The sequence below is a fragment of the Cyprinus carpio genome, chromosome A17, assembly GCF_018340385.1.
Source record: "Cyprinus carpio isolate SPL01 chromosome A17, ASM1834038v1, whole genome shotgun sequence".
Taxonomy (NCBI): domain Eukaryota; kingdom Metazoa; phylum Chordata; class Actinopteri; order Cypriniformes; family Cyprinidae; genus Cyprinus; species Cyprinus carpio.
The window spans coordinates 19,306,598-19,322,559 of NC_056588.1; the positions used below are offsets into that span (position 1 = coordinate 19,306,598).

The 15,962-nt window shown below is 38.3% G+C and overlaps 1 non-coding gene across 1 annotated transcript; it reads right to left on the reverse strand.

The window, feature by feature from the left end:
- Positions 1-8,568: 8,568 nt before the first annotated feature.
- On the reverse strand, positions 8,569-8,687 carry LOC122148310. The gene has a single exon (XR_006162255.1). It is a non-coding gene; the product is annotated as a 5S ribosomal RNA (ribosomal RNA).
- Between the last annotated feature and the right edge of the window lie 7,275 nt (positions 8,688-15,962).

The following is a 15,962-nucleotide window of genomic DNA, read 5'->3' on the forward strand; positions in this document are numbered from 1 at the left end:
TTAAAAACATCATCCTTCATTAAAAAAGCCACACCTCTCCCAAACCTCCCATCTCCATTATTGTATAAAATCCCCCCTTCCCAACTCTTTTTATAATCATTCATTGCATTTTCTCTCCAGTTTGTTTCTTGTAGCACAATAATGTCTTCTCCTTTACATTTTTCTTTTACATATTCAAATTTCTTTAAATTCAAAAGTCCTCTTGCATTAAAAGTCACAACACTTAAAACCATTAAAAAGAAAAATAATAAATATCTAAAACCCATCATTCTCAGTCTTCCTCCTTCATTCCCTTTAACACCTCAAACCTGTTTAAACATTTCACTTTTTTCCTTGCAGTTCCTATGTTTGGTTTTACCTTTAGCGCTCTTCTTCGTATTTGCCCCCTCTCCACCTTTTCCTTCTCATCCTCCTCCATACCTATTTCTCCTTCGTTGTCAGTTTCTTTGTCTTGTTCGTTCCCTTTTTGTCCATGACTTGAAGATATGTCCATCGGTGTCGATTGTGTGTCCTCTTCTCTTATTTGTTCATCATTATTTTCTTTTTCTTTTCCTCTTTCTCCTTCCTGTCTGTTGTTTGTTCCTTCCTCTGTTTCCTTTGGTTGTAATTCGTCCCTCTTCTTGTCTTTCATCACAATGTCCTTCTTCATCGTTGTTTCCTTCATGCACCTGTCTGTCTACCTGCTGTTCTTCCCTTCCACCTACCACTCCCTCCATCCAGCATTCACATTTATTTAACATTTCTTGGCAATCCGGGCACCTGACAGCATTGCAGTCTCGTGCAAAATGTCCCCTTTCCAAACACTTATAGCACTTGAATTCTGGGCACTCTTTCAGTAGGTGTTCTGGGCTCATGCACAGCCTACAAGTCTTCACCTGGTGGCTGTGCATCACCCTAAAGTACTGCGGCCCTTCCGCTGTTTCCAGCCTTGTACTATAAGGTAGTGATGCCACCTCTTTGGGGAACCTCACCTTTACAAACCTTGTGCCGTCTTCTATGTCAGTGTCCGGATAACACCTTCTTTTGATTTTAGATATGGGGAAAACCCCCCATCCTTCCAATTTATCTAAAATTTCATTATCCTCCAGGTAGACAGGCAGGTGCATGAAGGAAACAACGTAATCTTTATTTTGCAGCTTTTTTACTTCACAGTCCACTCCCTTTATTGTCAATCCATCAATTAGACTGTCACACATTTCTTCCTGTTCCATTGTTAGTTCATATTCTTTGCCTTGTCTGGGTCTTACAGCCAACACCTTTCCACTTCCAATTTTTTCTGAGATTGCTTTAATTATATCCTCTGCTCTCACACCACTCACGTTCTCCGTACTTACGATCACTGTTGCCTCCTTTAAATATTTTCTTTCACCAAATCTTTTCCTTGCCCCTTGATCCTTTCCAATTCCAGCTCCTTGTCGTTTCTCTAGTCCAGTGTCATTTGCCTTACGTATTCCTCCAGCCAATCCAGTGTCGTTTGCCGTGCGTGTTCCTCCAGCCAGTCCAGTGTCGTTTGCCGTGCGTGTCTCTCCAGCCAGTCCAGTGTCGTTTGCCGTGCGTGTTCCTCCAGCCAGTCCAGTGTCATTTGCCGTGCGTGTTCCTCCAGCCAGTCCAGTGTCGTTTGCCGTGCGTGTTCCTCCAGCCAGTCCAGTGTCGTTTGCCGTGCGTGTTCCTCCTGCCAGTCCAGTGTCGTTTGCCGTGCGTGTTCCTCCTGCCAGTCCAGTGTCGTTTGCCGTGCGTGTTCCTCCTGCCAGTCCATTGTCATCTGCCATTCGTGTCTCTCCAGCCAGTTCCGAGTTGATACCAGAAAATCCGTCCATTTGGAAAAAAAATTAAACAAAAACAACCACCCTCCAGCCAGCAAGATGCTGCTGTTAGGTGGTTGAAAACTGACAAACGACAAAAAACAAACTAAAGTCCAAAAAAAAACTCACAAACAAACAAAAACAGAAAAAAACAAAATGGAGGAGAGCCTTCCTCTCCAAACTGCAGCCAAACACTTCCCCTCCTAAATCCTCATATTGTCCTTCTTCCTTCTCCACACCCTTTTGCCCCCCTCTCTCAATGTATCCACAACTGCCTGTAAAGGTAAAAAGCCCTCTATCACCTCATACAATAAATCTTTTATTTGTCTCAAACCACAATCCCACCATTCTTTATAATACATGACCTTACCGTCCCTTATAATATTCGGATTTAAAAACAATGGTTGTTCTAAAAGCTGGGCCCTTCCTTTAGGATTTAGACCGTATCATAGTACTGAGACTGCTCTCCTTAGAGTTACAAATGACCTGCTCTTATCATCTGATCGTGGTTGTATCTCTCTATTATTGCTATTGTACCTTAGTGCTGTGTTCGACACTATTGACCACACTATTCTTTTTTGCATAGACTAGAACACTTTGTTGGCATTAATGGAAGTGCATTAGCATGGTTTTAAATCGTACTTATATGACCGCCATCAATTCGTAGCAGTGAATGAAGAGGTATCATATCGTTCACAAGTGCAGTATGGAGTACCGCAAGGCTCAGTACTAGGGCCATTACTCTTCACGCTTTACATGTTACCCTTGGGAGATATCATCAGGACACACGGTGTTAGCTTTCACTGTTATGCTGATGATACTCAGCTCTATATTTCATCGCGGCCTGGCGAAAACATACCAATTTGAAAAACTAACGGGAATGCATAGTCGATATAAAAAACTGGAGACGAGTAATTTCTTACTGCTAAATTCTGAAAGAACAGAGGTGTTAATTATAGGGCCTAAAAGCTCTGCATGTAATAACCTAGAACGCTGTCTAAGCCTTGATGGCTGCTCTGTCAATTCTTCGTCATCAGTTAGGAACCTAGGTGTGCTATTTGATAGCAACCTTTCCTTAGAAAGCCACGTTTCTAGCATTTGTAAAACTGCATTTTTCCATCTCAAAAATATATCTAAATTATGGCCGATGCTCTCAGTGTCAAATGCAGAAATGTTAATCCATGCGTTTATGACCTCAAGGTTAGACTATTGTAATGCTCTATTGGGTGGTTGTTCTGCACGCTTAGTAAACAAACTCCAGTTAGTCCAAAATGCAGCAGCTAGAGTTCTTACTAGAACCAGGAAGTATGATCATATTAGCCCGGTCCTGTAAACACTGCACTGGCTCCCTATCAAACATCGTATAGATTTTAAAATCTTGCTTATTACTTATAAAGCCCTGAATGGTTTAGCACCTCAGTATTTGAACGAGCTCTTGTTATATTATAGTCCTCCACGTCCACTGAATTCTCAAAAATTCTGGCAATTTGATAATACCTAGAATATCAAAGTCAACTGCGGGCGGCAGATCCTTCTCCTATTTAGTGCCCAAACTCTGGAATAACCTACCTAACATTGTTCGGGAGGCAGACACACTCTTGCAGTTTAAATCTAGATTAAAGACCCATCTCTTTAACCTGGCTTACACATAACATACTAATACACTTCTAATATCCAAATCCGTTGAAGGATTTTTAGGCTGCATTAATTAGGTAAACCGGAACCGGGATCACTTCCCATAACACCCGATGTACTTGCTACATCGTTAGAAGAATGGCATCTACGCTCGTATTATCTGGTTTCTCTCTTATTCCGAGGTCACCGTGGCCACAAGATCCAGTCTGTATCCAAGTCAGATGGTCACTGCAGTCACACGGATCCAGTATGTATCCAGGCCCGGATGGTGGATCAGCACCTAGAAAGGACCTCTACAGCCCTGAAAGACAGCGGAGACCAGGACTAGAGCCCCAGAGACAGATCCCCTGTAAAGACCTTGTCTCAGACGACCACCGGGAAAAGACCACAGGAAACAGATGATTCTTCTGCACAACCTGACTTTGCTGCAGCCTGGAATTGAACTGCTGGTTTCGTCTGGTCAGAGCAGAACTGGCCCCCCAACTGAGCCTGGTTTCTCCCAAGGTTTTTTTCTCCATTCTCTCACTGATGGAGTTTTGGTTCCTTGCCGCTGTCGCGCTCTGGCTTGCTTAGTTGGGGACACTTCATTTACAGCGATATCGTTGACTTGATTGCAAATTATTGCACAGATACCATTTAAACTGAACTGAGCTGCATGATGACATCACTGAATTCAGTGATGAACTGCCTTTAACTGTCATTTTTCTATTATTGACAAACTGTTTTCCTAATTAATGTTGTTCAGTTGCTTTGACGCAATCTTTTTTGTTTAAAGCGCTATATAAATAAAGATGACTTGACTTGACTTGACTTTAGGTAAAATCAGTACATTTTCTAAAAATTCCCCCCATGATTGCAAAACCTCCACATAAAAACATGGCAGACCTGATAACATCCAGCTTTTCATTTTCATCCATAAAATATTACATCCCATATTCCATTTTTCCAGGTAATATTCCATGACACTTTTCCAAATTACATCACTGTTTCTCTCTAGAAACTTCTGAACTGTTTTAATTCTCAGTGTTCTCATTCTTAAAAATGGATCTAAAAGTCCCAGTCCCCCCTCCTTTATGTTTCCAAGTAATGTATTATACGCAATCTTAGCCCTTCCATTTCCCCTCGCTTGCCAAAATCTCAGCCTTTTTCCAATTCCATTTAAAACACCTTCCCAAATCAAAATGTCTGCTTTATTAGAATCCATACCCACCCACACCCCCAAAATCTTGATGTGCTGCATTTCCTCCTTGAATTGTATGTGCTGCGGTATTTCCTCTACTCTCCCAATCCTCATGCACACAGTTTTCCCCACATTTACTTTAGCTCCCGACCCTTTACAATATCTTCCTAAAATATCCATTGCCCTATCTATACTTTGGGTGTCTTCTACCAACAAGGTTGTATCATCTGCATACTGATACACTGCTTCTCTTTGGAAATGGTTCTTTATTTGTATTCCTTTGATTTCTCTGTCTGCCTTAATAGCCAAACCGAGTGGCTTGGCTACCAGCGAGTAAAGTAAGGCAGACAGTGGGCATCCTTGCCTGATCGACCTTGTTGGTTGAAAACAATCCGTTAAAAAAACATTGCATTTTATGCATGTTAACACATCTGAGTAAAAAATCCGAATCCATTTTCTAAAATTTTCTCCAAAACCAAAAGCCTTAAGAACATCAAATAAAAAATCATGCTCTACCCTGTCAAATGCCTTTTCTAAATCCAGACTTATTAAAAATCCCCCCTTTGCCTTCTCCTTCATATAACAAATTGTGTCCCTTATACTTTTAACCACATCTGCTATATCCCTTCCTTGCACGTTTCCTTGTCGTTTTTATTATTTTTGGTAAAACCTTCTTTAATCTGTTTGCTAAGACTTTTGCTAATATTATAAAATCTGTATTCAACATTGATATAGGTCTGAAATTTTTAAGATCTTTCGGATTACCGCTTTTTTTGTAAATCATTTTTATCATGCCTATTTTAATTTTTTCACTCAAGACCTCCTTCTTGAAAATTTCTTCTCAAATTTTTTTTTTAAAATTGGCACTAACATTTCTCTAAAAGTTTTATAAAATTCATTAATCAAACCATCCACACCAGGGCTCTTTAGGTTTTTTATGTTTTGTTTTGATATCTATTTCTTCTTCCTTAATTTCTTCATCACAAAAAATCCTGTCCTCCCCTGTTAACTTAGCTTTAATTTGTTTAATCAAAAACTCCTCATCATTTTTTCCTATACCTTGTCCCTTAAACATGTCCATGTAATATTGCTTTACTGTTTTCAAAATTTCTTTAGTTCCTGTTTCTATTTCCCCTCTTTTTTATTTAAGACTTCCTTCAGTAGATCAGCCCTCTGCCTATTTTTTTCTAAATTAAAGAAAAATTTTGTGCATCTTTCTCCCTCTACTGCATATTTTGCTTTACTTCTTATAATTGCACCCTTACATTTTTCCTCTTCTAATATCTTTAATTTATCTTGTAGCATTATTATTTTTTCAATTTCCTCTTTTCCATTGCTTTCCGCCCCTTTTCTTAACTCATTGTTCAGCAGTTTTGTTAATTCGGTTTCCTTCTGTCTTTCTACTTTTTTCGGACATTCTTGCTGTATTCTATTGAAAATGTCTTTATTTCCCACTTAACACTATCCCACCATTCTCTTTTCTCTTCCCTATACATTTTATTAATTTTGCTTTCTTCCACAATCCATTTAATACTTTCCTGATATGCATTACTCTTTAAAACCTTTGCATTTAAAACCCACACTCCCCCTCCCCTTTTCACACTTGAAGAATCTAATGTTAAAAATAAGAGAGAATGATCACTAAGACCAACTCGTTTATAATAAACATTATTAATATTCCCTTGCATTTCCTCTGTACATAAAATATACTCAATCCGACTTTGTTTCAGTTCTTTTAAAACAAATTGTCTTCTTGAAAATTGTCTACTTGTTCTATTTCTTTCTCTCCACACATCAATCAATTTAAAATCCCCCATCAGTTTTTTCAACTCCTCCCTTCCCTTATCCGTCTTAAAAACCATATTACTTGCTAAGTCTAATTCTGTAAAAACCGTATTAAAATCCCCCATTAAATTAAAATCACCCTTTCGTTAATTCTTACATTTGCAGATATTGTTTTAAAAAATTCCACCTTTTCCTCTTCATTTGGAGCATGTATGTTACATATTGTACATCTCTCATCTCCTTTTTCTATTTCCACAGCAACCTTTTAACACAATAATTTTTCCAATTAGTTTCTTGTAATACAAATACATCCACCCCTCTACATAATTCCCTCATATTTTCACATTTCTCCACATCCATTAAACCTCGTGCATTAAATGAAACAACTCTTAAAAACATAAAAACAATATAAAATAAATTATAAAAACATTTTTTTTTTTTTTTTCAGTCATCCTCCATATCTCTCAGTGCATCAAATCTGTTCTCATAACCCTCCTTATCTTTTAATATTCCTTGCCTTAAAGTTCTTATTCTTTCTTTCCTATGTTTCTCTTCTCCTTTTCTCTCCATTCTCCTCTCCTGATAACCTTCCTCGTTGTTTTTTTGTTCCCCATGTTCCTTGCTCATGTCCATATTCTTTTGCACAATCCCTTGCGATGTTGTTATTTCTCCATCTAGTTCTTTCTTCTTTTATCCTGTGTCCCCCTGATGTTTCTTTCTTCCATTGTCCTCTCTCAGTCCACCGTGTTTCTCTTCTCCTTTTCTCTCCATTCTCCCCTCTTGATAACCTTCCTCGTTGTTTTTTTGTTCCTCCTGTTCCTCGCTTATGTCCATGGACCTTTGCACAGTCCCATGTGATATTGTTATTTCTCCATCTAATTCTTTTCCATTTCCTCCTGTGTCTGCTTGATGTTCTTCCTCTCCATTTTCCTCTCCCAGTCCCCCATCTTCCATCTCCTTGTTTAAAACATTGTCCATCTCGGTTTCCCTCTGCTTTTGCCCACTCACATTAACAACCATATCCGTTTCTCGTTCACTACTATTTTCTCCCTCCTCCATCCAACATTCGCACCTCACCAACACTTTTCTACATTCCGGGCACTTCACTGCATTGCAGCTTCTTGCAAAGTGACCCTGCTCTTTGCATTGGTACAACATAAACTCTGGGCAATCTTTAAGTACATGTCCTGGATCCATACACAATCTACAGGTTTTCACCTGCCGATTGTGTATAATCCGAAAGTACTATGTGCCCTCAGCCGTCTCAAACTTGCTGCTATATTGTAGAGATACAACTTCCTTTGGGAACTTGACCTTTACATATCTCGTACCATCTGCTATTTCAGTACCCGGATATGTTCTTCTCTTAATGTTGGATGAGGGAGTTACACTCCATGTCTCCAATTTATCTAGTATATCCTGGTCATCAATATATGCAGGCAAATGTATAAAAGAAACAACATACTCTCTTATTTGCAGCTTTCTAATCTCACAAAATTGTTGCTTGATCCTTAGTCCATCCTCTAGCTTGTTACACTCTTCCTCATTTGTTAACGTGATCTCAAATTCTTTGCCTTGTCTTTGTCTTATTGCCAAAATCTTTCCTCCTCCAATTTTCTCATTCACTTCTTTGATAATATCCTGCACAGATCCATCTCTCACCTCTGCCAGATCCACAATTACAGTTGCTTCCTTTGAATAAATTGGAATTTTCTTTGCCTCATTGTATCCAAGCCTTTGTCCTGTAGCGTTTTCCTTGTCAAAGTCCTTGCGTCTTTCTCCCGCCATTTCCATGTTCATCTCCGTGTAATCCGTCCAAAAAAAAAAAAACACCAACAAAACAAAACAAAAAAAAACTCCAAAAAATAACCCCCCCCCCCCCCCCCCGGGCCCTACAAAGAAAGAATAGGCTTCTGGGAATTGTATGAACATAAAAAAAATAAACATACAAAAGAAAAAACTTCACTTAACTTTAAACAAACAAAAAAATTAACAAAAAAATGGTAAGTCTACTCTCAGCCACTACTGCAACCTCACTTCCTGCTAGCACTCTAGCGCCCTCAGGGTGGTATGGCCGTAAATGAGGGCTGTTACAAAGTGTGGGATATTTAAAGATCAGCCACCCTAATACGCAATGTATTAGATCTGTATTGACGAAAAAACTAAAGCTTACAGCACCTGGTATTCCCAGGCGGTCTCCCATCCAAGTACTGACCAGGCCCGACCCTGCTTAGCTTCCGAGATCAGACGAGATCGGGCGCGCTCAGGGTGGTATGGCCGTAAGCGAGGGCTGCTGCAAAATGTGTGCTATTCAAAGATCAGCAACCCTAATCTGCAGTATATTAGATCAATTTTGACGAAAAAACTAAAGCCTACAGCACCTGGTATTCCCAGGCGGTCTCCCATCCAAGTTCTAACCAGGCCTGACCTTTTTTTTTTTTTTTTTTTATTCAATCATTTCACATTTTACATATACATGACTTCCAATACATATCGCATCATATCATATTCACTCCATCTATATTCATTATAGAGTCTCACCCTCCATTAGACACCCCCACCTACAAGCCCAATTATCCAGGCATATTTATCATATGTTCTTTCAAGCATTGCAGAACTCTCGCATTGTTCCCAGTTATTATATTATAAAACCCCTCAGTTTGCCCATTCATACTTAAATATTCATATAGGATCTGTATATTCCGTTCCAATTTCCTTCTAAAGAAGTCCCACATATCAATATTACCCTGTTTCCCTTTCATGACATTACGTCTACCCCATATTGCATACCTCGCCACATTTAAAATAAAATTGACAATATATTTATTTTTGCCTCTTCCTTTTAAACCCAGTAAAAATACCTTATACCATTCAAGTTGTTGTTCAATTTGCTCTCCCAAGATTTCCTCTACAAACAATTTAATTTCCCTAATAAATTCCTGAAGATTTGAACACAATAAAAACAAATGTAGCACCCCTTCATCTTCCTTTCCACAGACATCACATCTTGCATTCTGTTCCATCCTCATTTTACATAACCTCATTTTTGTACAAATTACATTATGTCTTAGGAGAAAGTTAAGATTCTCAATCATTGGATCCATGTACCTTATTCTTAAATTCCCCCAAATGTCATCAGCTTCAGTCCCTGGGAATAGCCTATTCCAAAAACCATTAGCTATTGGTTGAACAAAAATCCTCCTTCTAAAGAAATTGTAAAACACTTTTAAAGAACATAATTGAATTAAAATTTTACTCTCACTTTCTCTAAAACACACTTCAACCTTTCCCAGTCCTTCATCCCCTTTTATTATTCCTTCTATCCATTCCTTTGGATTTGCTTTTTTTATTTGATCAAATTGTTGTTTCACCGTACGTCTCTCTACCTCTTCCCCAATCCCCTCAATTTCATCTATTATGCCTTGCAATGGTATAAAGCCATCTATAACCTCATACAGAATATCTCTTACTTTAATTATCCCAGCTGCAATCCATTTTTTAAAATATAATTCCTTATCTTCATATAAAATATTGGAATTTAAAAACAATGGATGATTCAAATACTCATTCTTTCCTTCTGGCTTATACACAACTGTTGGTAAGAATTCTTTCCATGCCTCTAGTACTTCTCTATAGAATTCCGATACACCCTTTAACATATGTTCTTTCAATTTCATCCATATTATTCCCTCGCCCATATTAAGACCTCCACTCTTGTTTAAAATCTCTATTTAAAAATTTCTTCATTATCTTAACCCTTAAATTCTTCATTTTTATGCCCGGATCCAACAAACCCAACCCTCCCTCCTCAACAGGCCCTATCATCGTGTCATATGCAATCTTTGCTGGTTTCCCCTCCCATATAAAATTTAAAATAGACTTTTTCAACCTCTTATAAACCCAAATTGGTAATGAAGTGACCTCTAACCAGTGTTGTAGTCGAGTCACCAACTGTCGAGTCCGAGTCGAGTCTCGAGTCCCAGTGTTCGAGTCCGAGTCCAAGTCCGAGTCACCAAAGAAGAGTCCGAGTTGAGTCCAAGTCGAGTCACCATTACCAGAGTTCGAGTCCGAGTCGAGTCCGAGTCGAGTCTCAAGTCCCATATTCGAGTCTGAGTCGAGTCTCGAGCTCCCAGTGCCTACGTCACCACTCTGGGACCTTCAAAGAACTGATAAAATGTATTGAGTTGGTAGGCATTGAAGTCCATTATATGAAGAAAACATCCTGAAATGTTTTCCTTAAAAAACATAATTTATTTTCCACTGAAGAAAAAAAGCCATGGATATCCTGGATGGCACTGGGAGGAGTAAATGATTTTCATTTTTGTGTGAACTAATCCTTTAACACTGTATTACAGAAACACACTCAGCGAAAAAAAGAAACGTGCATTTTACAGGACACTGTATTTTAAAGATACTTAAACGTAAAAATCAATACGATATGCCGAGAGAGAGAGAGAGAGAGAGTGTGTGTGTGTGTGTGTGTGTGTGTGAGAGAGAGAGAGAGAGAGAGAGAGAGAGAGAGAGAGAGAGAGAGCGTTTGTGTGTGAGTGACCGAGTGATTTAGCGTGAGTGCGTTTGTATGTGTTCAAGTGAATGTATGTGTGTGTGTGTGTGTGTGTGTGTGTGTGTCTGTGACGGCACGCGACTTGTCAGAAAGCAACGTGTAACGTTAGTCTGACATGTTTCTTGTTCACGACACCACAGGATTTTAGGAGTCAAAATTGCGTCATCCATCTGACACAGTGACTATCGCAACAGGCAAAAAAAATCATGTAATCTGATCTGACATGCACGAGCGTAGAGTCGTCATTGAGTGTGTTGTCAAGCAAAGAGAGCGAGCGGTAGCAGTGTCTGTGAGGGGAAAAAATTGATCCCGGCCGGTCTTGGGCACGAAACAGGAAAAGTGTAACACCTTATATAATTTTTTTTTATAACATATTTAGTCAAAAACAACATGATGAATGCTCAAGTCCGATTTTATATATCCTCGAGTCCGAGTCCAAGTACGAGTCATCAGTCCGCGAGTCCAAGTCGAGTCACGAGTCCAGAGAATGGAGTCTCGAGTCGGACTCGAGTCCAAAGAATAGTGACTTGAGTCGGACTCGAGTCCGAGTCCAGGACTCGAGTACTCCATCACTGCCTCTAAAGCATACCAAATTTTTGAAAGCATCAGCGCATTCACAACCAAAATTTTGCCTCTCAAGTTCAACACTCGTTGTTTCCAAAAAGTCAACTTTCTCTCCATTCCTCCTACAATCTCATCCCATATTATGTCTCTCGTTTTCTTTTCATCCTTCCCAATTCTAATTCCCAAAATTTTCACATTTTCCACCTCCTCTTTAAACTTAAAATATCCAGATAATTGTTCTGCCTTCCCTATTCTCATTACTACAGTTTTTTCTATATTTATTTTTGCTCCAGAACCCCTACAATATTTTTGTATTTTTCCCATAGCCTCATTAATACTCCCAGTATCCTTTACAATCAAAGTTGTATCATCTGCATATTGATACATTTTTTGTTCTTTTCCTCTCCCCCCAAAACCAATTCCTTTAATCTTTTCCTCTTCTGCAACTATTAAGCCTAAAGGTTCAGCAACAATACTGTATAATAATGCAGATAAGGGACATCCCTGCCTTATTGACCTTTGTAGCGTGAACCAGACAAATTAAAGATTCGTTCGGGAGTCTGGTTGAAACATGAGCCGAATTCCACGGAAAGGCAGGATGTTGTAAATCAACTCCTAGCACCACAGTCTGATAACCAACCAACTCTTTCACAGAACAGCTTTCAACATTAACACCATTAGAACAATTATTCACAATTTCAATTCAGGGAAGAGATTGTCAAATTTGGGGCAAGTAATCAAAGAGATGCACAGCGTTACCATCACATGTAAACCCATGATAGTAATCATGATCACAAGCGCTTTGGATTGACTTCCCCCACCTCGAAGGAAACCAGACTGAAATTCCTAAGGAGACCTGTTAACCTCTCTGGTCTTCACAGGGCATATCCTTACTCCACAGAATGGCACAGAGAATGCCTTCCAATGCATATATGCACCAAAATTAACTCAAAAAAGACTTCTAAATGGATATCAGTCCATTGCTTAACTCCATTTCATTTATGTAACCCACACATTTGACTTTAATGTTTCTAATCACTTATTGTGTATGTCTTTTTAAATAACTCTTGAATAGCTTAAGGGATCATATTCATGTTTAGTATGTGTGTGTTTGAATCTTCTTGCTTGAAACGTTTCTGACCATCAGTTATTTGTCAAATGTATCATATTCTTGTTATAGGAATCATGTCCAAATTATACCCTGCAAGAGCGGGAAAATTCGGACCACGTGCTTGATAAGATAACGTATGATTTATGAATGGGTGGGACAAACAATGCAACACACCGAGAAAAGACAATATCTAATTGGTCAAGACAACATTTGAGGTGTGGCCAAAATGCCAGTTTAAATACTCAGGACACCATCAAATTTTGCTTTTAGCTTTTAGCTTGCGTTTAGCTTTTGCTATCAGTCATGCCGGCTTTTAGCCTGCTTTTTGCTTTTGCTTTTAGCATTCTTCGAGCGCCGTTCCAGCGTGCTTCGGCCTGCACGCCTGCTGCTTAGCCACGATGAGAAGAAACACCACCTAGTCTCGTCAAACTTTACTTCTGTTCTTTTACTTTAGATTATTTTCTTTTCCATTTGAGAGTTTGTGTTCTGAGTTAAGTTTTGTAACGCCGTGTCTCCGAGTCTGACCTCGCGTGCCCGTCTGAAACTTCAACCAGCCCACAACTCTGCATCGTCAGCCAACGCCCAACCACGGGCTTCCCAAGACGTCACTTCAACGACCACTGAACTTCCAGCCAATCAGCAACTTCGGGAAACCCCCTTGTCAGCAACAACAAAGGGAACCCCGTTACACAGGCAACGCAAGTAACCTCCAGACTCACATCTGTACTGGTGTTATCTAATATAATTTTAACCTAATTGATGAACTCAATGCGAGGGTTAATTAAGTGACTGATGGTTGTTCATGTCTATGCAATTTCACGTATTGCTGTAAACTTGGGATTTCACATTTTCATTCTCTTAAACTCATTCTTTCCTAACGTTCTATCCTCCTGCAACTTGTGTGAATGTGTGACTGCGTGTGCTTGTGTGTTGGATTAGTTTATATGTCTTAGATTTATCTAATAAAGCCTTATTTATATTGAAATGAGAAGTATCTTGTGTTTTGTGCTTACAAGTTAATGTCTTAAACTGCTGATCTTGTTACTGTGCTAATTAATAGTGTTTTGACTATACTTTGGATATTAATATCCAGCGCAGATTTCATGTTAAACGGCTCGTTCAGTGAATCGCTGGCCGTTTCATTGATCAGCCGTGAAACAGTGATTCTGTTCAAATTCCCTTTAAAATCTTAAATGATTCCCTTTGAGCTAAATTGACCTGTTTCCCTTACACCTTGTTATGCCAAAAGCATCTGTCACAAAGCCATTACACTTCACAAAGCTAATTGCATCTTTATATAAAGCTCGAATCCATTTTATATACCTATTCCCAAAACCAAATTGCTCTAAAAGTCTAAATAAATAATCATGCTCCACCCTATCAAAGGCTTTTTCTAAATCTAAGCTCACCATATAACCTTCCTTTTTATTCTCTACCATATACCTTATTTTATCCCTTATATTACTTACTGTATCTGTAATTTCCCTCCCTATGATTGAATATGCCTGATTCGTTGTTTTATTCCTGGCAATACCTTCTTTAATCGATTTGCCAAAACTTTAGCTAAGATTTTAAAATCTGTATTTAACATTGATATCGGCCTATAGTTCTTCAGATCTGTTGAATCCCCCCTTTTCTTAAAAATTAATTTCACCATTCCTATTCTCATCAATTGACTTGCTTCCCCTTTATCATATATTGTCTTATATATTTCTTTTAAAAAAGGTGTTAATATGTTCTTAAAAGCCTTATAAAATTCGCTAGTCAATCCATCAGCCCCAGGACTTTTCCCATTATTCAACTGTGATATTGCTACCTCTACTTCTTCATCTGAAATGTCCATATCACACATTTCTTTATCCTCCCTAGTTACTTTTGTTTTTACCTTACTTAATAAAAACTCCTTTTCTTCTTCTTGCGTCCCCTCCCTTTTAAAAAGACGTTCATAAAACTCCTTTACACTCCCCAATATCTCTCTAATTCCCTTCACTCTGCTTCCATCTTGTTTTAAAACCTCCTTTATTATATCAGCCCTCTGTCTATTTTCCTTTAGACCAAAGAAGAATTTTGTGCACCTTTCCCCTTCTATTACATGTTTAGCCCTACTTCTAATCATAGCCCCTCTACATTTTCCTTCTTCAATCTCCTTTAATCTATTCTCATACACTAAAATCGTTTCTATATCCCCTTTCTCTTTTTGTAGTTCTTCTTTCAAAACCTTTCTAACACTTTGCTCTTCTTTCCTCTTAGTCATTTGTATCAAACCACTATACCTTATTGAATATTTTTTTATTTCATACTTTACATTATCCCACCATACTCTTTTATCTTCTTGATACATTTCATTCTCTCTCTCTTTCATTATTATTTGTACTATCTTCATTTTATACCCTTCATCTTTCAAAAGGTCATTATTTAAACACCATATTCCCTTTCCTCTCTTCCCTTTCCTCTCTCTCCCCCTGTTTCATTCATATGTACTATTAACATCCCATGATCACTTAAAGAAGTCATCTTATAATGTATATTATCCATCTTCCTCTTCATATTTCTTGTAATTAACATAAAATCTATTCTACTTTGCTTCATTTTATCCTTCACCAATTGTCGTCTTGAAAAATCTTTTATACCCTCATTCCTCTCTCTCCATATATCTATTAGATCATATTTATCCATTAATTTAAGCAATTCTTCCCTCCCGCTATCTCTTTTATATACCATATCATTTGCTATATCTAATCTACTAAAAACTGTATTAAAATCTCCCATTACAATAATATTTTCCCATTTTTCCATCTGACCATTTAAATCCTTAAAAAATATTTTTTTTCAGCCTCTTCATTTGGTGCATGCACATTACACACAAAAACATTTTCCCCTCCTATAACCATTTTCACAATAATACATTTCCCTCCATTATCCCGATATATGATTTCAACATCATCACTCATGTTTCTTTTACATAAAAACCGCAACCCCTTTCCCATTCCCCCCCCACCATTGTTACAATAAATTCCTCCTCTCCAACTTCTTTTAAAACCTTCCATCATTTCATCTTTCCAACATGGTTTCTTGCAATAATATTACATCAGCTTTTTTACATAGCGCTTTCATTTTCCCAAATTTATCCATTCTCATTAAACCCCTCACATTGATTGAAATAATACATAGAGCCATTAACATCAACACATTCATATTTCATACTTTTCTCCCACCTTCTCCATTAAAACTCCATCATCATTTGTGCTTGAGTTTCTTCTCCTTCTCTGTCCTTTTTCCCTACTTTCTCCTACATATGATTTAACGTCCAATATTCCTCTT